The following is a 27721-nucleotide window of genomic DNA, read 5'->3' as shown; positions in this document are numbered from 1 at the left end:
GTGTATAGGCCGAAATATTTAAATGAGCTAGCCATTCACATACATGTGAACGGATGGTTATTCTGAATCCACTCACATGTATGTGAACGAATGGTTATTTTGAATGCACATATGAATGACAGGGTCATCCTGGCAGAAAAAGAGCACCATGAAAAGTACTGATTTGACACCCGATTTTACTTATTTTGATGTTGCCTTATGAATTGGTAAACATTGTTACATTTGCATGTTTGCAAGGTGTAAGCAAACATCAAATAAGTGAAATCAAATTCCAGTAAAATCAAGTACTTTTACACAGCCTCTTTCGGTAAATTATATGATACAATTGGTTGGTGATGTAATTTAACCATATTTGGCCTAAAACTAAGACAGGCCAAACAGAGTTAAAAGCAACTCTGACTCACCTGAACACAGCAAACACAAGCAGACTCACCTTTCCAAACGTTCAAAATAAAAAGCAAAACATATCTGTAAGTCTGATGACCAATTTAATAAATTTTTGGCTTCAACAAATTTCATAGACACAGTGAAAAGTGATTTAGTCAAAGATTAGTTTTTAAAAGAGTTCATTTAACTCTGGCCAAGTCTCGTCTTTCATGTCCTATTTTGTTTTGAAATTTGACATTGAAGACTTCTTTACGTAAGTCATGATTATTCTTGCCAAATTTCTCTTGGGCCTTGGCTGACATGCACACTGAAATGAAACAGAAAGAAGAGAATGAACTTAGCAACATTTATTAAGACGACAACTTTACAATAAAGTTTCAGAACATGTGTGTAATTTGTTACATACACATAGAGGAATTTTTTACATACATCTTTGCGAGTGCAAAATTAATACATTGAAAGTGTAACATATATGTCTAGAAATGTATTGGGCTTGTGTACGTTGTATTGACTTGACTAGTTGCTACAGCCACTATTCGATTAATGTATGTACATCTTTACAAAGTGAGGGCATCACAATTCATAATTTGAATCAATACAAGAAAGTATGTTAATACATGAAGCAAACAAGTTATTGAACTCATTAAAATTACAGCTGCTGTCCCTTGAAAATTAAGACGTATCACATTTCTTAATATTTTTTCTGTCTTTCAATACAAGGCTTCTTACCTGGCAATACCATATTAACAATGGATTTTAAAAGTAAACATGCACAAAAGAAGTACAAAATGCAAGTAAGACTGGTTGGTACAAACAATCATAAGTTTACATAGCCATGTTCATCCTACGATCTACCGTTAATATTTTCATTTCGCCTATTTTTTTATAGCAGTGTTTTTGCACTGAGTGAGACCATGGACGCAAACTAAGCTTAGGAGTTGTTCAAGCGGCAGATCGTCCATGTAGCCGACACGAACACGAAGTGTCTGTTACCGGCTACCAAAAACTATGAAAAATAGTCAAGAATGAGCTACAAAATCACTATCAGTTTTAAGTTGCAGGTAGAATAAGTCTGTGCCTGGTATAAAATACTATAAAAATAGTAGAAAGTGAACAACCAGCTGAAAGTTAGTTGAGGAGACCTTAACCGCATATCATTTGCATCTCATTGTCGGCTACATGGACTGTGTGCCGTTCAAGCCCGCTTTGTTTTGCGTTAATGGCCACACTGTACACCTCCCTCCGCCCAGTCCAGGTATACAGATACGTACTTTCTTTTCACCCCTAAAGCTCAGTTTAAAAATGTCGGGCCATATACAAAACCAAGCTTCCCAGGAAAACATCAATGTGCAGAGAAAAGCTTCTCTATAAGGCATACTAATTTCGTAATTGCCCTTTATAAATATGCATTTCAAATACTTACCGGATGAATGGAAAATTATCGTCCACGACGACTTGCTATCTCGGTCACTGCATCCAACACTGTCGCGGGGAAATACACTTTACCTTCATGCCAACTGAAACATTACCACTTAGACCTAACTCACTTGCTGTTTTGACTCAAAATGTGTCGTCACTGGGGGAAGAAATGACCGAGAAATCAGCCATAATTCGTAAGATTCAGCTGGTCTGAACAGCCATTACTTCAAAAAAATCTGCGCAATCTCATTTGAGAGATGCAATGTGATCGTGTGGGAACACAAAGCATTGGTCAAATTCGAAAGGTCAAGGGTCGTGATCGTCGCAAAATTTTGACATTTCAAGTACGCGTAAACTGTTCTTTTAGATTTTTCTAATAAGCAAAAATTGACTTTATATGAATAGATCAGTTAAAATACGGACGTCCACACACTAAGTGAACCCTGTTGCAATTCTGATCAGCCTCGTTAAATCCAAGCATACTCATTTACGTGACCCTTTCGTTCATACCCTGTTGTGTCCCGTCCACTCTTCCAACACAACTCTTTCCAAAGTCACGACATCATACATCGTCAGAACCGTTAGTCCATCCGGCTCGACTTTTGAACGCTTTGGGGATGAACATACCTGTACTGCGTTTCCATTAAGTTTTATGGACTAAGTTGTAATCGCGAAAGTTTTACAATGGCAGATGCAGAACCGTCGCAAGTGTGTTCGTCTTTGTGTGATGGTCTGACGTACATGTACATGACTGCACATCATAGCCAGTTGCTGACGGACGTACGCGAAAACGTGGACCGTATGAGAAAAATTTAATGACAGATCCAACCATTTTACGCCTGGAAATGTGAGAACCTTTCAATAGAATGCAGGTTACGATCATATGGAATATTTAGCGGTGAACATGTGTTTATTATTGCACATTTTGAAAATAAAAATAAACGATGTTTAAAATTTGATCTGTGCTGATTTAATTTAGAGGCTGCTCACAGACGTTTGCAGCCATCTGCATGACTTCCCTCTTGTCATATTCATTGGTTTATACTGAAAATCCCTGGTCTCGTTTTTTTGAATGGAGATGAATGAAACCAATGCTAATTATATTTAGGGATAGGCTGTAACTTCATAATTTTGGCAGAAATTGTGTTCTTCGTACATCGACTACAGGTTTTTCTCCTTTTTCAAAGTCATGTTAGCAAGTATTGCTAATGTTATTCTATTTTCTAAAACACGTTCAAATATCCAGTCTTCACAACCTGTATGACTGTATTACTGTATTACTGTATTACTGTATTACGTACAGTCAGCATTGTTATTGTTGGTAAACACTTTTGGTCTGGACTAAACTTCAATTGAACACAATAACAGTGAACTTTTATAATATACATGCACACAAAGTGTATGTTGGTTGTATTGATAATATCAACGAGCTAATTCAACTTAAATTTGTGACCAATGAAGTAAGTGCAGTTGATACATAACAAAATATTAATAAAATCAAAAAATTACAGCTTTATACTGTCACTTTAAAATGGCAAACCGTTGCTTCTGTAGCCACTAAATATTTAAGTCTATGAACAATTTAACTGGTAAATGTGACCCCAGTGGTATTTCTATAGTGCAAACATGAGTAACTTCACCTGAAAAACTTAACCCAGTAAAATCAACTCTACACATGAGTGTAGAGTTTGGATAGGCTGTAACTTCATAAATTAAATAGACAATAGGGATGTGAAACATGAGAATTGATAACAAGTCAGTCCTTGGAGTTTATTAATGCATGTCTAAATTTTTACCGCCACATGTGTAAGCTACCATTCAATCCATTGACAATCTTCCCTTCTATCATGAATTCAATAGGACTACTAATGAATGGTTACTTCACATGGCTGAGTCTGATTTCACATTCATAGCCAGTGATGAATGTTCAAATTTTAACATGTCATATTTCCAATACTGGCATGTGGCAGGTTGGACTGCTATGGACTGCCTAGTTTTCCTCAAATAACCATTCAACCTGTTCCACACAGGAATGTGGACTGGCTAATAGGCAGTTCAGAACTAGAATACGTAGTGGACACACAGGAAAAAATACTGAAAAAAGGAGGAAAAAATGGCATTAATGGGTCTTTTATAGAAAGCCCATGAAGGACTATTTCAATGGCAGACTGTCATTACAGTGGAGTAACATTGAATATCTTGGGTAGTCATAGAAAGGCAGACACTGGGTTGTGGAAAGTGCATTGAAATCACAACGGTCATGTTATACATTTTCCCCAACATCTGAAAACATCATACAGACACTCAGTTGAAGTAAAGTTATTTTATTTGTTTATTATTTATATATTTATTTGTTTATTATTTATTTCAAGAATGCAAGAATGTTGTTTTCACTAAAGCATATATTAAAAGTTATAAGGATTATATATATGTGTACAACTTTGTACCTATGTAATCTTTCTTTTTTGGGGAGGGGGGGCCACAAAATTTGTGTTGCCGGTGATGGGGGGGGCCACTAAAATATTTGCTGGTGTTAGGGGGGCCTGTAAAAAATATACGCACCACATATTTTCTCTTCCCCCCCCCCCCCCTGCCGTTAATTGTGCTCGTTCCCTAATACGGCCTTATTGTATGATTATGAACTCTGTCGTATCGAACTCGGTAAACGCGTCGGGCTTGTTGAACGATAATCCCGATATACTAAGCATGCCAACTCTGTGAGTCATGTGAGTAGAATAGCATTTTTACTGTACAGACGTGCGCAGCAGCATGTAACGACCTGCATGTTACCAGTGACGAACGTTTGAACTGTACGGTCCGACTGCGATTCCGGCTAACACGACCCCGTTTGTTTTTGGTCCACTACAAATCTACCACAGGCATGTGTAATCACCTTTCTGTTAGACGTGTTGTCACTACCCACGCTTTGAAATCTAGTCAGTTTTGCTGAAATCACACCCAGGTAGTGGCGCTTACATAGACAAGGGGTACCACCACATGAAAATGAAAAAATGGTACTTTTTTGCAAAAGCTGATCCGTGAAAGGATTGGAATAGGCTTTATACGCGTTTATGGAACTTTACAACTCACGTGACTCATAATGATTGTCGGCAGTTTGAATTTGTGACAGTCGCCTGCTGAGTGCCCTGTTTTCAAATGCTCAAGGCTAACATTTGATAAATTGATATTTAATAACGAAGCTACTTTTCTACAGTAAAATACAAAGTTAGATATCCATAACGTTATTGACGACAACTTATTTTAAAAGTAGTTTTCTGTTCAGCCCAGGGGTGACTTTTCCAGAGTTCACGCTGTTAACCTTTGCCAATTAAATTGAGTTTTTTATCGCACGATGCCAAGTCCTTTTTATCAGTACTTTTAGCACTGACGTGTTTTCAAGCGTAAAATGAATTGTTTCAAAGTGTCATTCTCATAGCAGCATACAATGAATTTTTTGTATATCTAAATCAGATATTTTTCACCTTGTTCAGCTTTAAGACTGATAGCCAACCATGCTGAGGACAGAATGATTTAAAGTTCGAAATGGCTTTTTAATGTGACAAGGATTATATCTCACCACTCCGAACAATATAATTATACTTAATTGTGCAATATAGTCTGAAGAACTTTAAATGTTATGAGTTTTTCTTCTCGTGAAAGGAAGATGATTTTGAGTAATCTTTGTACCTCGAGATCTCTTAGTGTGTTTATATTCAAGTTCCAGTTAGAGGTTTTTATTCTAACTTTTCAGTACCGTCATTAATATTATAATTAGTAACTTAAATAAATAGATGCGTACTTAAAAAAGGAAACATAACAGACTTTAATTCATAAAAACACATAATTTACCGGTATTGGGTCAGGGTTTATCAGATAAATTGAGTCAACATTTGTCTTGGCATCCGATATTGTAAGCCACTTCATGGCGACGGTATAAAACCAAAAAGGGTAGGCATGTAAGGCACCAAATGGATCCCGTGTTACTATGGGGAAACAGGTATGAACAGTAAATAATTTTAGAGTATCGAAACAATTCGTCATCGTCTGAGTCTGTCCTTGGAGTAGCTCCGATATGTTATCTCTACCTTGAAACACCAGCACTGGCAATAAAGTACTGTAAAATTCACAAGCTGTGAAAGTATCTGATAATAATTGAATATTGCGGACATAAACATATAGTAACAACCAAAATAAAATAGACATAACAACTCTTATAGTAGTTGACGTGGTTAATTAGCCTTTATTGACTTCATCTAATTCCTTCCATGAAATCAAAAATATAATTGTTAAATAACAGACTGAAGAGTTAATATGCGTGATAATTATAGTATTTCAGCGTTGGTATATATTGTTTGGTTTCACAAGATCAAAACTTCAATTTAATTTAACCCTTTCATTTTAAGAAAATGGTATCTTAAAAACTCGCAGCTCTCTTACAAGCATCCATTCCATTGTTATTACTTATCTTATTACAGATAAGGGCGGCGCTAAGATTCGTAATATATCATCTCTGGAATAACACAGCTACTATCTTAAAGTGCACTGATTAATAACTCTCTTTTGTCGGCCATTCTTCAACTATGACACCGTCGACACTTAACCCCCCACCGAAAAAATAAATAAATAAATAAATTTCCACCTGGCTGACTCTGCAAATGTATCAATAAGTTCTTCAAAGTTCAGCTGCTTCGAGTATTTGCGTGTTTGTGAATCGAAATTCAAACACGCGACAGAAGCTGATACAGAAAACCCATGAAAAAAATACATGTGGTCTCGATCCTTGCCCTTAAATTATGAAATTTGATACTTGTTGTCTCATGTTAAGAGGGCGATAATGTTGTTTATTCTGAGAACATGTCTTCGTTAATTTCCCGATCTACTATCCTGAAACAAATGTTGAGCCCGCCTTATTTAGAAATGTTAGGCCTGTCTCGTCTGTCTGTCTTCAAACCATGAGCATTTACTAGTGCAAAGTACGCGTACGCTTATATTTTAAATTCAGTGCGCTGTGTTTCACACTGTCTGGAGGAATAAACTCGATGCCAGTGACAAATGCAGCATGCATGATCATGTTACTAAAATCTTACAAAAAGTCTGAGGTAAATATAGTACGGAATATAATTCACTAGACTTTTTAATACAATACTATGATATCGAACAATATTGAAGTGCACTGAATAACTAGTTTGATTTTTATTAGAGCATTTCAAAGGAAAAAGTCTTTTTAAGGATACGAGGCGATTAATTATGGCAATTTGCGGTCGATCTGTCATACAAGTTAAGAAAGGTACATTAAATTTGGCTTAAACGGGATTATACATAACCATCACTGGTGACGCAGGTCATTCGTATACTCTGGACGGGAGTTTTTGAATTCTCGTGTAAACGATGGTTATCGTTTAACACAATCTGTTACTCACTAAAGGGGGTTTTAAGCATTCAATTACTAGCTTGTGTCTGGTTTTCACGAAAACCAATGAACATTCAATTTGTCAACACGGGTAAAATCGTTGTCACCTCTGACTCGAAACAAGATCATGCCATAGCCAGGAGAACCGTAGCAAATCCCCTCCACCGTCTGCTTACCAATAATTGTGAACGCCTAATAGACATACAGCTTTATGATGACAGTCATATTTATGGCACCATTTTACAAGTGGTATAGCCACAAACTGATGACGTCAAATATGTGCGTACTTATGGAAATGAGGTCAAAGGTTACTTTCTAAAAGGGGCGATAAATTATTCTGGGGGTAAGAGTTAGGAATGGGGGCTTGGAAACTTAGGGGGAAATGATTGAAAAGAAGGGTCCCAACTTTTTTCTGTCTTCACTCCCTTCCCTCATTTTGTAGTGTCCTATTACTCTATCTACGTCTTCTTCAGCCAGCATGATACCTATGTGGAAGCAACGGTTGATTAACGACAAATTACGTCATTGTTATACAAGAGTTAGCATTCCAAAGTCTGACATCCTGATTTTTTCAAAGTTTGGAGAAGGCCGACCTTTCCAACTGAATGATTGAACGACGTGAAACGCAAAAGTCCATCGCATATTATCTGGCAATATGTACAGTAGAAATACTGTATACCGTCGCTCCAGGTACGTATAAGCTTATACTCCACAAAATGGCCACAGGCGGCGTGAACTTTCTGAAAGGATTTCCTAAACGTCCTACTTGTTACCATAGGGACTCACTTGTGATGTCCTGAAAAGTATTCTCTGCAGTAATTCCAGTTTCTGTCAACATGCAAAGCTCAACGACAAGATTACGAGACCTAGTGTACAGACTACACATTCACGCGCAGGTAAACATAATTGCGCATGCTCATATTGGCAGACTACACTGGCAAACGAGTGCGCATGCGCAAAGGTATATTTAAAGCAAATACACTGGCATAGATTTTCCACAGTCGCTAGCGCTGTGCCTTGTTTTGTGCGCGCCAACGACTGCAACAATGGGCCTGCATTCGAACACCTCTTTTCAGAATTCCCACAGCTTCAATGAACTGTTATTAGATTTCTATATAATACTTATAGCCCCTGTAATAATAATAATAATAATAATAATAATAATAATAATATAATAATAATAATAATAATTTATATAAGTATTATATAGAAATAATAACGCGAATAATAATAGGTTCAAATTCATCATAAGGGTATTTTGGGTCGAAAAGTCCTAATATGACATCGATTTCACTGCGCCATATGTCCATGGTAACCATTTTAGGGGTTGAAAATTTCAGTTTTTCTAATATCAAATGAAAGGTTACCTTGATTTATATGAAAAGTATCTCGCGGGGTGATGTCGGGTCAGAGAACACAAAAACCAGACTTATTTTAATGTTTTGAGTTGCCATGGTAACTTCTGGGATTGAAAATGTTACTTTTTCCCTAATTCCTATTAAAGAACTATTGATTGATGTAAAAATTGATGATAAGGTTTTTTTCTTGTTAGCACACCAAAAAAATCACACTCATTTTAATGTGAGATGTTTCCATGGAAACCATTCACGTGTAAAAATTACCAGTTCTACAAAGATTACAGTTAAAATCTAGGAATCAACAGAAGGTGTTATATCAAAGGGATATTTTTGGTTAGAAACACCAAATCTCCAGTGTAAAAATCCAGCAATCAACAGAAATATTATACCAAATAGTTAATTCGGGTTAGAAAGACAACATATGATATCCATTTTTACTGCCCTGTGTTTCCATAGTAACTAAATTGCGTTTTAAAATTTCAATATTTTTCCAAAGTCCATTAAAAGTAATCCCAGTTACTATGCAAATGCTCTCCTAAGTGTATATCTAACAGCATGAACTCCATGTTCATTTTTGTTTTATGTTGCAATAGTAACCACTTCGGTAACCATTTTTTTATTTAAAACCATAGACCCTCGAGAGGGTCTATGTTAAAACATTATTCACTGTTTTTTTATTTATTTTATGGATTTCTAATTAACAACTTTTAACATTTGTTCTATAATAATAACAATAATAATTGCAATTTCTTTGACTTCATTCTAGAAAGAATAATAAAGATAATGTATATTGGGGCCATTCTGGTCAAAATATGACATCAAATCGATTCCAGCAATCATTATCATTCAAGGCAAATAAATTACCAGGTCCAATAAACAGTAAAAACAAACACACAAAGAAACATAAGATCACTGACAAATTATGTTTTCCGTTAATTAGTGTGTTCGATTCACATTTACCTAGATCAGAAATAATTGTTCGAGCATTTTTAATTTTTTTAATGCAGTCATCCCAAATAAGTGTTATATGGTACAGTACTAACTTATTATGCATTTATCGAATTAAGTTTATGCCTTCAAATTAATTTTATGTGCTGAAATTAATTCTACTAGTATCCGAACCCAATCCTCCTTATCACCCAATGTACCATTATACTTATCACAAGCAGTAACAGTAGCGCACAGTGTTTTTTTGTTTTATTTAAACATAATTCACTGATACTTATTTATTTTATTTTATTGATTTATAATTAACGACGTATAATAATGTTAATTGTATAATAATTTAGTTTGATTTCTTTGCCTCATTCCAGAAAAAAATGAAGACCAATTATATATTTTTGATTGTTTTACTAAAGTAAAATTATGGCCATGTAGTGGTGCATTATTTTTGTGTGACCAGGCGTGACCCCATAAACTCTATGATTAGCAAGATCTCCCCTTTCCATGGTAGTAATGGCCAAATTTGAACATGGTCCCTGTATATCTTTAAACATTCTTTTAAACCCAGCAGGCCACGACAAGGGGGAAATATTACAAGTTAAATGTTTCATGCTTAATATTGCCCAGGGCTCGAAATTAACTTTTCTTTTCACTGGTAGTCCACTTGGGCAACCATATTCTGAAGTTGGTAGCCCGGTGACACTGGCTGGTAGTCCATGCATATTTTAGATCAGGGTATCTTTTTTCGTTAACCAGACGAGAAGGGCTATTTTACAAGGTTCTGCCCATGAAATGAATTTTCTAGTCTTTTGATGCGTATACTTGCACATCTTTAATGCCCAAGTGAACAGGTGTAATGGACGACAGTGGGACTCAAAAGTTTTTCACCTGTAAACAATCCCGTTTCACTCTCAGATTTGTATGCAAATTTTAACAGTCGTCATGACAACATGACAACAATATGGCCTTTTTAGCACTAAGACTGTAGCACGGCTAAAAACAGGCCATGGTCCTTCTGTTGGGAGGAGGCATAATTTCCGTGTCATTGTGATTGATACATTATTATCATAATGCAACGAGAATGCGTTTTTATTGGCTATCGTTTCCTGTGCCTGTTATTCAAGTACGTAAATTCAGATATGGAAACTTTGTTGCAAAGTTCCATCGCACGGCCGGTCGTCTCCAGGAAAAAGTCATACGATGGCAAATTTCTATGCCCAGCTAAATTTTACTGCATTTATCTAGCTCATCCCAAAGTGACCGACGCATCTTTCAACCTTTCAGCTTGGTGAAAACGCATTTATTGATTCGCCAAAGGCCCGAAGACTTGCTTATTTTTGCACAAGTGCTACATGGACATAGGGAAAAGTTGTTGAATACTCACTGTTTCAGTGAATCCGCCATGATGAGAGTTCTCAAATCAAAAAATGTTGCCGAGCTCGAATACAAATGTCTTCAACATCATTGTTATACAAGAGTTAGCATTCCAAAGTCTGTCACCCTAATTGTTTTCAAAGTTTGGCCTGCATTTCCATCTGAATGATTGAACGACGTGAAACGCAAAATTTCATTGCATATTATCTGGCAATATGTACAGTAGAAATAATGTATACCGCCGCTCCAGGTACGTATAAGCTTATACTCCACAAAATGGCTATAGGCGGCGTGAACTTTCTGAAAGGATTTCCTAAACGTCCTACTTGTTACCATAGGAACTCACTTGTGATGTCCTGAAAGTATTCTCTGCAGTAATTCCAGTTTCTGTCAACATGAAAAAAACTCAACGACAAGATTACGAGACATAGTGTACAGACTACACATTCACGCGCAGGTAAACATAATTGCGCATGCTCATATTGGCAGACTACACTGGCAAATGAGTGCGCATGCGCAAAGGTATATTTGCAGCAAATACACTGGCATAGATTTTCCACAGTCGCTAGTGCTGTGCCTTGTTTTGTGCGCGCCAATGACTGCCACGATGGGCCTGCATTCGAACACCTCTTTTTCAGAATTTCCACAGCTTCAATGAACTGTTATTAGATTTCTATATAATACTTATAGCCCCATGTAATAATAATAATAATAATAATAATAATAATAATAATAATATAATAATAATAATATGACAGAACCCCATGTCCGGTGAGTGCAAGCGCGCCGTACTAGCGGTATTTGCACTCGTGCTGCGGTGTATTAGGCGGCATTCGCTCGTGAAAGGACAGCCGAATACACCACAGCACGAGTGCAAATACCGCTAGTACGGCCTGCGAGCACTCACAGGCCACGGGGTTCTGTTATTATTACATATGTTCTATCTTTTATTTGCATCATTTATCGAGAGAATCGACGATTAGTCGTGCGTACAACTTCTCTGCAAAAGCTTCAGGGCGACCCTGCGGAGTTATATAACATTGACATACTGTAATAAGGCATCGATTCAGCTTTCACTTTTCATTGGTCAGCGCCGTCACACCCTCTATTTTGATTGGCTAAACTATTGTTTACTTGTTTATCAAGGTTACGTAAGAGGAACGTCGGAGGGCTCGAACTCTGCTTGCGATCGCTCACACATACATACGTAGCTACAGATAGCCAAATGAAGAGAACTTTGAACATGGAACGCTTTTGATTTTTTCACATTTTGAGCTTGAAATTCTTCTAAATGATCGATACAAATAACAGTTCGAAGATTTTTGCGGGAAATTTAAGAGTAAGATACGGCAAACGTAACTTGTGGAACGATCAAATTTCAGTGTTTACCGTGCACAGCGATCACTGTTATCATTAGCGTGTAGGACACACAAGCGCTGAGTAAACTGCATGCAAAAGTGACTTTCTATGTAAACTGGGAATGTCCGGTGGGAAAACTACTGGCAAAAACGTCTCTGAAAATGTTAACTGTTTAATTGGCTCCGCTGCGTTCGCAGTTACGTGTGTTTCGATGTATGATGGCCGCCGTGGCGTGGTACGGCGGCCACCGTGTATCCATGGAACTAGAAACGGACGTCGCCAGTTGTCAATGTTTTTGCTTCGCTGACAAACAAACTGCTCTTCCGGATAATAAAAATCATCCTCACACTATAATAAGTACAGACAATTTTCTTTGTCGTAGATTTTAATCGGTAATGTCATGCATTTTACTATAACTAGCATCGAACCAAAGTGAAATGAAATCTTGTAGATGACATTTTTTGTGTTTACAAACAAAAATAGTTCAGGGTCAAAATTGGTAAATACTCATTAACATAAAGGAATGGCATAATGTTTTTGGTATTGCACTGCAGTGCAAATACCGGTAGTACGCGCACGCTTCGATGCGAATAAACCGTGGTACATATGTAATAATAATAATAATAATAATAACAAGGCAGTATTGCTGAAGGCAATGAGTACTTGGGCCGTGATAGAGTAATTTTGAGGACAATATATACTACTATTCAAATATGGTCTTGAATTTCCTCCTGTCAATTAGGCATTTGATTAACTGGTTATTAAACAAAGCAATGGCAAGACAACGGCAAAATATGTCTAGCAACTTTTGTGGAGTTTGAGGCAGGGGTTCTTTATTTATAGTGGAAATTGCTTACACTCCTTAAATATTCAAATTACAGCAAATTTCTTTTGTTCTCGGTGGTAGATGTCTAATATTTAGATGGGCATATTTAGATTTCTACCCTATAGTTATCCCTATATACCAAAAATCGGACATCCAGCTCTATTGGCTTGCTCAGAATTAGATATGTGCATAATTAATGAGGTACAATATGTGGTGTCATAAGGTGTCCCATCATACCATTTATGAAGGGTGTAGCACTTGTGGTTACTGAGTTGTGGACAAATATATATATTTGAGGTCAAAGGTCATCGAGGTCACGTGACATTTTGTCAAAATAATTGTATTGCTAAGTTATTCCTATATACCAAAAATCAGACCTCCAGCTCTATTGGCGCGCTCAAAATTATATATGCGCATAATTAATGAGGTACAATATGTGGTGTCATAAGGTGTCTTATCATACCAAATATGAAGGATGTAGCACTTGTGGTTACTGAGTTGTGGACAAATATATATATTTGAGGTCAAAGGTCATTGAGGTCACGTCACATTTTGTCATAATAATTGTATTGCTAAGTTATTCCTATATACCAAAAATCAGACCTCCAGCTCTATTGGCTCGCTCAAAATAAGATATGCACATAATTAATGAGGTACAATATATGGTGTCATAAGGTGTCCTTTCATACCAAATATGAAGGGTGTAGCACTTGTGGTTACTGAGTTGTGGACAAATATGTATATTTGAGGTCAAAGGTCATTGAGGTCACGTGAAGTTTTGTCAAACAAATTATATTGTTAACTTATCCCTATATACCAGAAATCAGACCTCTTGCTCTATTGGCTCGCTTATAATTAGATATGCACATAATTAATGGAGTACAATATGTGGCATCATAAGGTGTCCCAACATACCAAATATGAAAGGTTTAGCACTTGTGGTTACTGAGTCATGGACAATAATGTATATTTGAGGTCAAAGGTCACCAAGGTCACATGATATTTTGTCAAAATGTCTGAGATATCTGCATGAACCGATGGACTCACTGATGCACTCACTGACGTATATGAGCCAATCTATAAGCCCCCTGGACTTTATCCGTGGGGACAAAAAAACTGTGTCACTGCATCCTTTAGGCAATATGAATACGATGAGAAACTAAATTTTTATTTTTCTTGGCATCATACATGCGAGTCTATGGAGAACTGCCTTATACATGGGAGTCTATGGAGGTGTATACTAAAAAGTCCTCTAACACGGCCAAAACAAATCGACATTCTTCTGTATGGGGTTGGGTACTGTAGGCGTGAACGGACGGACGGACGCACAGACATGACCAAACCTATAAGTCCCCTCGGACTTCGTCCGTGGTGATTAAAACAACGCAACAGTTATTACAGCTACACCGGCGGTAGGTTCATATCCAGAGCCCCGTACGGTCTGCCGCCGTCGCTTGAAAACAATCTCATGCACCCGGCCATATGGCAGCTGGCCGGATCACAGTCGCTCGAGAGCTATTCAGCTCTGGGACTATTCGCCCCATAGACGAGTATACAGAAGCGAGGTATTTCTCGCTTCTGTATACTCGTCTATAGGGCGAATAGTCCCAGAGCTGAATAGCTCTCGAGCGACTGTGGCCGGATGCATGACTTCCCGGAGAAGGCGAGCTGTCACGTTCAAAGCTCAGGGTTATTTGTCGATCAAATTTCAGTAATTTACCTTACCTAGATGAAATTTTGTCTATAGGCTGAAATTTCGCCCGAAGTTTGACAAAATTACATCGATTTTTCAGGTTCATATGCGACATTTTTGAGTTTTGAGTGCAGACAGAAATAAATTTTGAGGCAACATGGCTGCGACCCCATGTTGACCCCTAGCCCTGCGTACGATGCTATGTGCTACAGCTAACACACAGCATCGTACGCAGGGCCAGCGAGAGAGTTGCCGACATCGACGGTTATTTACGAGAAGTGAATAAAAGACTGTCATTTTTGGAAGCGATCGAGTAGCTGAGGTAGGCTGGGATACGACTTGGGCCCAAGAACGCTGAATTTCGGCAGTAATTTGGCTTTTTACGTCAAGTCCCAAAATGGATTTGAAGTCACCGACCCAACGTACGGGTCTTTGCAGGGCTGTGGTGAGCGGGGCGGTTAGCTGTAGCGGAACACACAGCATCGTGTTCGCGATCAAATCTTCCTATATTTTTTTCAGAATTTTCAACAAAATCATTGCTTCTTACATCTTTTGTAAAATATAAAATACTAAAATAAAACTGCGATGTGCCATGTCTCCAGATTTCTAAAATATCGTTCGTTGACCGTTCGACACAAACTTGTGACGCAGTTGAAATTCAATACTGACCGCCAAATAAATGAAATGAGATCAGTCTAGACATCCTCCAAATTATCCAACCATTCGCATTGGAGTTCAGCTCGCTTAGAGTATCATAACATTTTTCGGCCTTTTAGATCGACCCTAATATCTCCCATTTAGGAAATAAATACACAAGCTACCTCGACAAAACTTCGTGCACCATGCACCATCCAAGACCAAACGCACTACAAATCTGTCTTGACGTCATCATCTCCTTACATGGTAATCGGCATACCGTATTTTTTAGCAAAGGGGACACAGAATACGTCGGAGTATTCAGTTTCAAAACGTATTACATTGTGTGATGTTGTCAAAAAAAAGTCATGTTACTGCAGTGGTATAAATTACAAAACACAAAAGTTCAAATCAGTTTATTTTGGACTGGCTTTACCCAACATTTCATATTGTTTCTTATGCCAGATTTGACCACGTGCTTACTGGCGACCCCTTTTCATGCAAATTTTGTGTCAAATGATGTGTTCCCCTGGAAAAACAAACGTACGATTTCTAAATGAAGGAGGCGAAATTTGCCCTCAAGACTCGAAACCACCCCTTATGGGGTGTACCTAGCTATTTTTAACGAGCTTCTCGAATCTGCAGCTCTATTTCGAAATGATGGTCTGGTTTTCTCAGCTCAAGGATAAGTGTTCTCCATCGCTGTGGGCGTTACTATTCTCAACCGGGGGTACAGTTTCCAGTCGTAATGTTTTTCATTGTGTCCGGGATATAAAACCTTTCCTTTTCAAACTTTCTCTTTGATTAACACTAATCCACATCTTGTCAGTGATTAAACATGTTTCAAGTTTAAATGTTAAATTCTGGTCTCGAGCCCTCCTGTTCGACCAAACCGAAATTACCCCTCCCACTTTGGCTCGTCCAGTGGGTGTAGCAAGGGTCGTGCCATCGCCTAGTAAACGGAGGGTGCATTAATTGTTGCATTTCGATGCACATTTTGATTATATTCAGAAGATTTTGTGGCAAAAACTCAGATAGAGAAGCATTTATATTCACATCTCACTTATTCAAGACTGGCTGAGAGCAGCACTTCCATTCAGTTAACATCATTACGCCATTTATTATGCCAAGAAAGATGAAGCCAATACATTTTGCCCTCCCTGGTCTCAGCCAGAAATGGTTATACCTTACAGTTTTTTCCCACGGAATGAAAACAAATGTACTTGGGCTGAGGCCCAAGTACAATAATAATAATAATAATAATAATAATAATTTATATAAGTATTATATAGAAATAATAACGCGAATAATAATAGGTTCAAATTCATCATAAGGGTATTTTGGGTCGAAAAGTCCTAATATGACATCGATTTCACTGTGCCATATTTCCATGGTAACCATTTTAGGGTTGAAAATTTCAGTTTTTCTAATATCAAATGAAAGGTTACCTTGATTTATATGAAAAGTATCTCGCGGGGGGATGTCGGGTCAGAGAACACAAAAACCAGACTTATTTTAATGTTTTGAGTTGCCATGGTAACTTCTGGGATTGAAAATGTCAATTCCTATAAAAGAACTATTGATTGATGTAAAAATTGATAATAAGGTTTTTTTCTGGTTAGCACACCAAAAAAATCACACTCATTTTAATGTGAGATGTTTCCATCGAAACCATTCTGGTGTAAAAATTACCAGTTTTACAAAGATTCCAGTTAAAATCTAGGAATCAACAGAAGGTGTTATATCAAAGGGATATTTGGGTTAGAAACACCAAATCTCCAGTGTAAAAATCCAGCAATCAACAGAAATATTATACAAAGGGTTATTTCGGGCTAGAAAGACATCATATGATATCCATTTTTACTGCCCTGTGTTTCCATAGTAACCAATTCGCGTTTTAAAATTTCAATATTTTTCCAAAGTCCATTAAAAGTAATCCCAGTTACTATGAAAATGCTCTCCTAAGTGTATATATATAACAGCATGAACTCCATGTTCATTTTTGTTTTATGTTGCAATAGTAACCACTTCGGTAACCACAGTTTTTTATTTAAACCATAGACCCTCGAGAGGGTCTATGTTAAAACATTATTCACTGTTTTTTTATTTATTTTATGGATTTCTAATAACAACTTTTAACATTTGTTCAATAATGTTAATAATAATAATTGCAATTTCAATGAACTATTATTAGATGTCTATATAATACTTATAGCCCCTTAACTTGTAATAATAATAAAAGTATTATATAGAAATAATAACGCGAATAATAATAGGTTCAATTTCCGTGAAAATTTCACCAATAGGGTATTTTGGGTCGAAAAGACCAAATATGATATCGATTTCACTGCCCCATGTTTCAATGGTAACCATTTTAGGGGTTGAAAAAACAGTTTTGCTAATATCCCATGAAAAGTTACTTTGATTGATATGAAATTACCTAGTGGGGGAGTTCGGGTCAGAGAACACAAAAACCAGACTTATCTTAATGTTTCGAGTTGCCATGGTAACTATTCTGGGATTGAAAATTTTACTCTTTCACTAATTCCTATTAAAGAACTATTGATTGATGTAAAAAAATCATGATAAGGGTTTTTCTTGCTAGCACACCTAAACAATCACACTCATTTTAATGAGAGATGTTTCCATGGTAACCATTCAGGAATAAAATTACCAGTTTTTCAAAGATTCCACCTAAAATCCAGTAACCAACAGAATATGTTATAGCAAAGGGATATTTTGGGTCAGAAAGACCAAATATTCAGTGTAAAAATCCAGTAATCAACAGAAATATTATATCAAAGGGTTACTTTGGGTTAGAAAGACAAAACATGATATCAATTTTTACTGCCCTGTGTTTCCATAGTGACATATTTGCGTTTTAATATTTCAAAGTTTTCCAAATTCCATTAAAAGTAATCCCAGTTACTATGCAATGCTCTCCTAAATGTATTTATCACAGCATGAACTCCATGTTCATTTTTGTTTCATGTTGCCATGGTAACCATTTAGGTAACAACAGGTTTTTTTTAATTTAAAACCATGCATATTTAGATCAGGGTATCTTTTTCGTTAACCAGACAAGAAAAGGCTATTTTACGAGATTCTGCCCATGAAGTGAATTTTCTAGTCTGTTGATGTGTATACTTGCACACCTTTAATACCCAGGAAACAGATATAATGGACGACAGTGGGACTCAAAAGTTTTGGGACCTATTAACAACCCGTTTCACTCTCAGAGTTGTATGCAAATCTTAAAAGTCGCCATGACAACCTGGCAACAACATGGCCTTTTCAGCACTGAGACATACTGTAGCAGGGCTAAAAATTGGCCACGGCCCTTCTGCCGAAGGAGGCATAATTTCTGTGTCATTGTGATTGATATATTATTATCAAAATGCAACGAGAATGCGTTTTATTGGCCATCGTTTCCTGTGCCTGTCATTCAAGTAGTCAGTTCAGATATTGAAACTTTGTTGCAAAGTTCCACCGCACGGCCGGTCGTCTTCGTAATTTCCAGAACAAAGTCACATTATGTGCCCGCTGTGTTTGACTGCATTTATCAAGCTCGTCCCAAAGTGACGGACGGATCTTTCAACCTTTCAGCTTGGTGATAAACGCACTTATTGATTCGCCAAAGGCCTGTGGATTCGGTTATTTTTGCACAAGTGCTACATGGACATAGGAAAAAGTTCGACTCACCTAACCCTCTCGATTGTTGAATACAACCACGGTCCATGATGAGAGTTTTCGAATCAAAAACTGTAGCCGTTTTGAATACAAATGTCTTCTCATTAAATTACGTCATTCTTGATATGCAAGAGTTAGATTCCAAACCTGTCACCTTTTTTTTTCAAAGTTTGGAGAAGGACGGTATTTCCATCTGAATGATTGAACGACATGAAACGCAAAATTCCATCGCATATTATCCGGCAATATGTGCACTGTACAGTAGAAATACTGTATACGCTGCAGCCAGTGCAGATACGTATTTACGGTATAAGCTTATACTCAACAAAATGGCCACAGGCGGCGTGAACTTTCGAAAGGATTTCCTAAACGTCCTCCTTGGTACCTTAGAGACTTACATGTGATGTCCTGGAAAGTATTCTCTGCAGTAATTCCAGTTTCTGTCAACATGCACACAATTTATAGCTCAACGACATGATAGCACGAGACACAAGACATGCATATTTGTATTTTTGGGGCATTATTTGGTGTTTTTGGTAAAAAAATCTTCTTCTCTCAAACCGCTTGTCCGATTGCTTAGAAATTTAATATGCAGTTTACTTAGGATGACTTCAGTCAGATTTGTTAAAATCGTGGTGAAATTTGCATATTTGTATTTTTAAGGCAATTTTTGTCATTTTTGGTAAAAAAATCTTTAAAAATCTTCTTCTTCAAAAGTACCAGTCAGATAGCTTTGATATTTGGTACATATGTCCCTAGGGATGATCTATTTCAGATTTGTTCAAATTGTGCAGAAATATGCAAATTTCCATTTTTAAGGCAATTTTTGCCATTTTTGGTCAAAAAATGTTTTTTTTCAAAAAGCACTTGTCTGATAGTTTTGAAATTTGGTATACAGGTTTCTATAGATGAACTTAGTAATATATATTGAATTTCTGATGAAATCTGTAATTTTGTATTTTGGGGGCAATTTTTGCCATTTTTGGTCAAAAAATGTGTTTCTCAAAAAGTACTGGTCTGATAGCTTTGAAATTTGGTATACAGGTTTCTACAGATGAGTTAAGTAATATATATTGAATTTCTGATGAAATCTGTAATTTTGTATTTTTGGGGCAATATTTGTCATTTTTGGTCAAAAAATGTGTATTTCCAAAACTACTCATCTGATAGCTTTGCAATTGGGTATACAGGTTCCTACAGATCACCTTAATGATTTTATTGAAATTATGATGAAATCTGCAATTTTGTAATTTTGGGGCAATTTTTTTTCCATTTTTGGTCAAAAAATGTGTATTTCCAAAACTACTCATCTGATAGCTTTGAAATTTGGTATACAGGTTCCTACAGATGAACTAAATGACATTTATTGAAATTATGATGAAATCTGCAATTTTGTATTTTTGGGGCAATTTTTGCCATTTTTGGTCAAAAAATGTGTATTTCCAAAACTACTGATCTGATAGCTTTGAAATTTGGTATACAGGTTCCTACAGATGAACTAAATGATATTTATTGAAATTATGATGAAATCTGCAATTTTGTAATTTTGGGGCAATTTTTGCCATTTGATATAGCTTTGATATTCGGTACAATATGTCCCTAGGGATGATCTATTTCAGATTTGTTCAAATTGTGCAGAAATATGCAAATTTCCATTTTTAAGGCAATTTTTGCCATTTTGGGTCAAAAAATGTTTTTTTTTCAAAAAGCACTTGTCTGATAGTTTTGAAATTCGGTATACAGGTTTCTATAGATGAACTTAGTAATATATATTGAATTTCTGATGAAATCTGTAATTTTGTATTTTGGGGGCAATTTTTGCCATTTTGGGTCAAAAAATGTGTTTTTTCAAAAGTACTGGTCTGATAGCTTTGAAATTTGGTAAACAGGTTTCTACAGAGTTAAGTAATATATATTGAATTTCTGATGAAATCTGTAATTTTGTATTTTTGGGGCAATTTTTGCCATTTTTGGTCAAAAATGTGTATTTCCAAAACTACTCATCTGATAGCTTTGCAATTGGGTATACAGGTTCCTACAGATCACCTTAATGATTTTATTGAAATTATGATGAAATCTGCAATTTTGTAATTTTGGGGCATTTTTTTTCCCATTTTTGGTCAAAAAATGTGTATTTCCAAAACTGCTCATCTGATAGTTTTGCAATTTGGTATACAGGTTCCTACAGATCAACTGAATGATTTTATTGAAATTATGATGAAATCGGCAATTTTGTAATTTTGGGGCAATTTTTGCCATTTTGGGTCAAAAAATGTGTTTTTCAAAAGTACTGGTCTGATAGCTTTGAAATTTGGTATACAGGTTTCTACAGAGTTAAGTAATATATATTGAATTTCTGATGAAATCTGTAATTTTGTATTTTTGGGGCAATTTTTGCCATTTTTGCTCAAAAAATGTGTATTTCCAAAACTACTCATCTGATAGCTTTGAAATTTGGTATACAGGTTCCTACAGATGAACTAAATGATATTTATTGAAATTATGATGAAATCTGCAATTTTGTATTTTTGGGGCAATTTTTGCCATTTTTGGTCAAAAAATGTGTATTTCCAAAACTACTCATCTGATAGCTTTGCAATTTGGTATACAGGTTCCTACAGATCACCTTAATGATTTTTATTGAAATTATGATGAAATCTGCAATTTTGTAATTTTGGGGCATTTTTTTTTCCATTTTTGGTCAAAAAATGTGTATTTCCAAAACTGCTCATCTGATAGTTTTGCAATTTGGTATACAGGTTCCTACAGATCACCTTAATGATTTTTATTGAAATTATGATGAAATTTGCAATTTTGTAATTTTGGGGCAATTTTTGCCATTTTTGGTCAAAAAATGTGTTTTTCAAAAAGTACTGGTCTGATAGCTTTGATATTTGGTATACAGGTTTCTACAGAGTTAAGTAATTTATATTGAATTTCTAATGAAATCTGTAATTTTGTATTTTGGGGCAATTTTTGCCATTTTGGTCAAAAAATGTGTATTTCCAAAACTACTCATCTGATAGCTTTGAAATTTGGTATACAGGTTTCTATAGATGAACTAAATGATATTTATTGAAATAATGATGAAATCTGCAATTTTGAATTTTTAGGGCAATTTTCCCATGTTTTGGTCAATGTGTTTTTCAAAAAGTACTGGTCTAACAGCTTTGAAATTTGGTATACAGGTTTCTATTGATGAACTAAATTTGATCGTTTGAAATTATGATGAAATCTGCAATTTTTATTTTTGGGGGCAATGTTGCCATTTGTGGTCAGAAAATTTCATTCTCAAACAACTACTCATCAGATAGCTTTTGTTGAAATGTTGTAAGGGATGATCCAATGTGATATATTCAAAGTATGATGAAATTGTGTAGTTTTTGCAGCTTATTTTAGACACTTTTTTCTGGCCATTGCATTGAGCTATCAAAGATTTCCACCTTCTTCATCAACATGTGTCAAAAATAGTTATTCTCTACATAAACACAGCGGAGCTATATCGGTCGCTAGGTCACTTGTTCAATCGTCTGTTGGCCTAGACTGTGAAAATGTCATTCGAATTTCATGCTCGTGAGCTAAAAAACCGGTGTCGTATTTGTGCACGGAAAATAAATAGCACAAGTTATCCATGCTCCAATTTTATCGTGGAGTTAAAGAAATGTTTCAGAGTACAGTTTTAGTGAAGACATTCTGACGTTCACTCGTCAATTTTTGTTGTCTCTGTAAGAGAGTCATTGCTTCATGGCAGCAGGCAGAAAGCAATAACACAACCTATCGGCCAGGGACACACGTATTGAAATGGTCCAGACACTGTAGAGTACGGAGATGTGCGGTGTGTGATGCATTGTGTAAGGCAGGAAAGAAAAAGAAAGACAGTAAAAACAGGGGCAGACCAAGTCAATACCAAGGCAGTGACATTTCTGGTATCACTGGCAGGGAGACAGGAGAGACGGGGAAACTACAGAGTGAAACTCATGGCAGTACAAATCTAGCAGCAGCTGTAAAACAGAGGGCAGGAAAAAAGATGAGAAGATTCATTCCCTTGCAGAGACAGAGGTTCAATGATCTCATTGAAGAAATGGAGTGTCCCATTTGCAAAGACATAATAGATGGACCAATACAACTTTTGTGTGATGGACCACATGTGTTTTGTGCTGAATGTTTGTGTCAGTGGTTGCAAGTTTCTTCATCCTGTCCTGTGTGCCGTCTCTCTATTACAGTATGTGTGAATCTATTGTAAGTCCCCCCATTGCTTTTTCAAACATGCTATCAAATGCCACAGTCACATGTGATTATGGGAATGTCGGTTGTAAGTCAGTTGTGCCACTGCAAGATCTGCAACACAACACGGAGCGGTGTGTTTACCAGTCCATTGCTGGAGACCACTGCTACTCGTCAGTGAGCCCATTTCCCTTCAGAAGCCACCATACTCCAGTCCCCATTCCTGACCCAATCAATACCGAGACATCAAATGATGAAACATCAAGGGATAGGCAGAACAATATATGTGCAGTGAAGGCTCGCAGAAATTGTGTTGCAGAATGTATCAGAGGTGCATATGCTGCTACAGTATGAAGAAATGGCAACAACATTTGTCAAGAAAAAAATAGAAGCAAATAGAAGTGATGATAGTTTGATAAAGGTTAAAACCAAGGGCCAGGTGAGTTTTTTACCAGCATTACTCTTGCTGATCTATACCCACATATCAATATACAGTTAGATTTTGGAGTAAATTCTTCTGATAAAGCTATCATGGAATATGATAATTTGTAAATTTGTATTTGTAATAACATTTATTTGGTTTTGTAGTACATGTGTGACCTGGTAGTGGTTCAACAAATTAATTTCAACAAGCTCGTCCAATTTAATGAATTTATCACCCACATATACTTTTGAAAGATAAATTTGGTTTTTCAATTTTGGGTGTGATTTTTTTCAGCCATTGTGTTTAACATATACACCAAAGCCACGAAAAACAACCTCAGAAGCTAGCACTATGACAAGACGTCAGAGGGTGTTGCAGTTAAGTCAGAGGAGAGACATTGTCGGTGGTGGTGATGCGATGCTGCAGCTGAGTGAGAGGAGGTGAGACACAAACAAAAGGACAAGAAGGAAAATCTTCCAGATCTTGGGACTCACTCCTGATATACCTCCAGGTGCTGGCCTGCACTTGAAAGTTGCTATGGGAACAACATGGGCTGCCAAGAGGAAATTACGGCGTTACTTCAAGGCATGGCATGTGAATATTGGAAGTGAGGTATGTTATGCAGGTCATTTTCCCCCACACTCATCAAGGTCACTGTCCTTCTTGACCTCACAACCATGAATTTAATTAGTCATGTTTGGAATTTTCTGGAAATTTAATTAGTTGTGTAAGAGAGAGAATTTTAGAACAGTAATTAGCATGTCAATAAAAGTTCTAGATTGTTCTTATATGCTCTTATATAAGCACATGAGTATTAATATTGGGACAGCAGGCTTGCAGTCAGACTTTTGGGATTGTGTGCAAACTCTATTATGATCATGTAGAGAAAGACTGTGGATAAGTAATCTTGTTATCACATATTACTGAATATATGTGTTACTGTTGTTTTTGCATCTTGTTCATATTGTCTTCAGGTCTAGCAAACTTACCTGGCATGGTACAATACCTACCAGTGAAATTTGGATAAAGTTAGGTGGGGACAAGGGTCAGGGAACCATGAGAATGGTTTACCAAGTTGCTAACATCAGTAATCCAAATGTAGCAGATAATACAGTGATTTGGAGTACATTTGCAGCACCTGATTCCTATTACAATTTAGAAATAGCTTTAGCTGTTAACAGAGGTCAGGTAGATAAACTGGATGGCACAAAGTGGAAGTAAGTCTAAACATGCATACTGTGTTTTACTAAACAATGAACAGATTGTACCGTATATCTATTTTGGTACAATATTTGGAACTTAAGATACATACATATTGGTTATCCAAGTTTAATACATGCATTATACTGCTGATCCAAAAATCTGAAAAACAATGTGCAAATCTGACCAAACTTATGCAACATAAATATGATACCTACATTAAATAGTACAAAAGGCAAAGTTGTTTTCTTGCATGTACAAAATGCATTGATGTGTAGAACATGGGCATTAATTTAGAATGGTGTGGACAATTGTCTTACATTCCACTTTGATTTATTTCAGGGACAAGACACTATTAGCACGGATGATGGGAGATTATGAGTATCTGGCCAAGAGTTATGGATTGTCTGGACCAAATGGTATGAAATGTATACTTGCATGCTATGATTTATACATAAGAAAAGTTGAGGCACTGACAGGACAGGCAGTTTATTGTGTACACTTCAGTTTTACCTATGATTTATATGTGTACGTCCTTGACCTATCAGTTTGCAATATGTGCGTCTGTTAATAATCAGCATGCATTGTGTATGATATGCTGTAGAACACAATTATGATAATTTGTTGTACTTTTTCGTTGACTTAAGACATTCACAGCTAACATTGATTAGTCAGATAAATTTAAAGGAAGGGGTACACAGTTGGTCAGATGTTGATGAATATTTGCAAGCTATTGACAAATGATTGTTTTCCTCTGTAGAAATTCTTGTGTTTATTTCTCAATTTAATTCTTACACATAGTATTAATATGTATACTGGCAATGCAAAATGTAGTAACCATGAATTTCTTTGAAATAAATATTTAAATTGATAAGTTTGCATATTACAGGTACATCCTCTCCAAGAGTTCACACATGCACATCAAATTGACTTCATGAACACCAGTCATGTCTATTCCCACTAAGGTTTTTAAGTAATTATGTCAACAAAGAAAAGTAAAATAAATGTATATGTGTACTAACCACAAACTTTTCTCATTGTGGCGTACATGAAACATGAAATACTCTCTTTGACGAAATTTTGATACCAGATGATCTGCTTCAGAACTTGATATAAGCTTTCCTCTATATTCCAAAACAAAGTCTCCTTATAGAATGTGATGCGTTCCAAATACTGCATGTCCTGGAAACAAGAATAAAGTATTTACCCTGATGTGCTATACATGTACCGTTATGTCCACAGGTGTTACATGTACATGTATACATTGCTTTGGTACTGCTTCAATATTTTACAAACACCAGTTAGGCATGAGAATTATTGTGCTATGCTGGATGCAACCCCTTACTACTGTTAACAAATTTAAAATAAATAAATAATTAAAATAAATAATTAAAATAAATATTTTTTCTTGCTCCTGGCTGCTGGGAGTGCAAGATTGACAGTGTGGGCTAACTGAACTTGCACTCTTGTAGACTTGAAATCGTTAAACAGTACAAGCTCTGACTCGGTAAAAAAAACATTCTTTTCATTAATGCATCGAGTAGGTGGATAATAATCTGATTTTAAAATAATACGTATGAGGCAGTTGATATGATGTACATACATGAGCGATTGTTAGATGTCAAATAACAGCTATTAGTTTGGTCCCAAACTTATTCCATAGTCTTGTAGTGGGTTATGCGAATCATTTAATCACTAAAAGTCCCACAGTCGTCAGGTCTACGGCTGTGTGCTATGGGTCCCACACTGCAGGTGCGTTGATATGGTAACAGATCCAATAACCCTTTGCATTGATCAGAAATTTTAAAATGGTGGCATAATATTGTGAAACGCAACAGCCTTGCTGAAGAAATATACTCGGTATGACATAGAAGCTGTACTGTTGTAATTGTATTTCTAATCACACATATTTCAATTTTTTCATCTGTGATTTCATTGACGAGACACTAATGGTGCTTGAAGTGATCTTGTAGCCACCCCAACCTTTTACCAATGTGCTTCAAAGTGCCTCATTCTTAAATTGCTGCTTGTAAGTTTAAGGATACATATCAATTGCAAACTACTTACACACTTTAGGATAAATATATTAAATAAAATATAATCTCACCTTTATAATCACAGATAAACTTTTTTTTCGACATTGTCTTGTCTTTATTTTGCTTTATGTACACCTCAAATTCGACTGTTTATGTACTTGTCTTCTTCGTGATGACATAACTCAAATCTATGGACTAAAGAATGGGAAGGAAAAGCAAACAGTTGAATAAGGTTGCAAGTATCGTGCAAAACAAATTAGTCAAATTCATCACTCTACAGTTTTGCATATTGTGATGTAAAAGGTACAAGTTTATGAAAATATTACAATGAAACAAGATTAACTTTTAATAAATTGCAGAAAATTCTCTTAGTGACATGTTACATACAGGTATATTCAAGAAAAGGCATGTATCATGCTTAACCTACATGTATCTACCAAGGTTTCTGCAATGTCCCGGAGGTAATAGTTTTCAGCAAATGACACTCTCTCAGCTTCAATTCTCTCCAGGCAAGAAATTGAGTATGTAATGGATCAGCAGCCAGAACTTCTTCAAAATCTTCAGGGCGTTTAGGTAGATGACTAGTTGCACTCTCTACTGTATCAAAGAAGTAACAGACGATGATACAGATCCATTCACTGATGAACATTCAAAATCAGGGTCACAAGGCTGTTTCACTGAACTTTCAGCGACCAGTTGTTGCTTTCGTTTTTTTTGCTCGTCTGACTTTGGAACGCCTTTTG

At 36.3% G+C, this 27721-nt stretch overlaps 1 protein-coding gene and 2 long non-coding RNA genes across 3 annotated transcripts in view; 1 reads left to right on the top strand and 2 right to left on the bottom strand.

Annotated features, from left to right (window-relative positions):
* Window positions 1–27721, bottom strand: part of LOC139115704 (uncharacterized) — a 381257-nt gene that overhangs the window by 198112 nt on the left and 155424 nt on the right. The window lies entirely within an intron of this gene.
* Window positions 470–1978, bottom strand: LOC139147287 (uncharacterized). Its single transcript, XR_011555695.1, has 2 exons — window positions 1811–1978; window positions 470–694 (listed from the first exon to the last, which is right to left on the bottom strand). It is a non-coding gene; the product is annotated as an uncharacterized lncRNA (long non-coding RNA).
* Window positions 24267–25520, top strand: LOC139147281 (uncharacterized). Its single transcript, XR_011555693.1, has 3 exons — window positions 24267–24354; window positions 24717–24959; window positions 25285–25520. It is a non-coding gene; the product is annotated as an uncharacterized lncRNA (long non-coding RNA).

The sequence above is a fragment of the Ptychodera flava genome, chromosome 2, assembly GCF_041260155.1.
Source record: "Ptychodera flava strain L36383 chromosome 2, AS_Pfla_20210202, whole genome shotgun sequence".
Taxonomy (NCBI): domain Eukaryota; kingdom Metazoa; phylum Hemichordata; class Enteropneusta; family Ptychoderidae; genus Ptychodera; species Ptychodera flava.
Note: the sequence above shows the minus strand (reverse complement) of the source record. Positions and strands in the feature narration are given on the sequence as shown.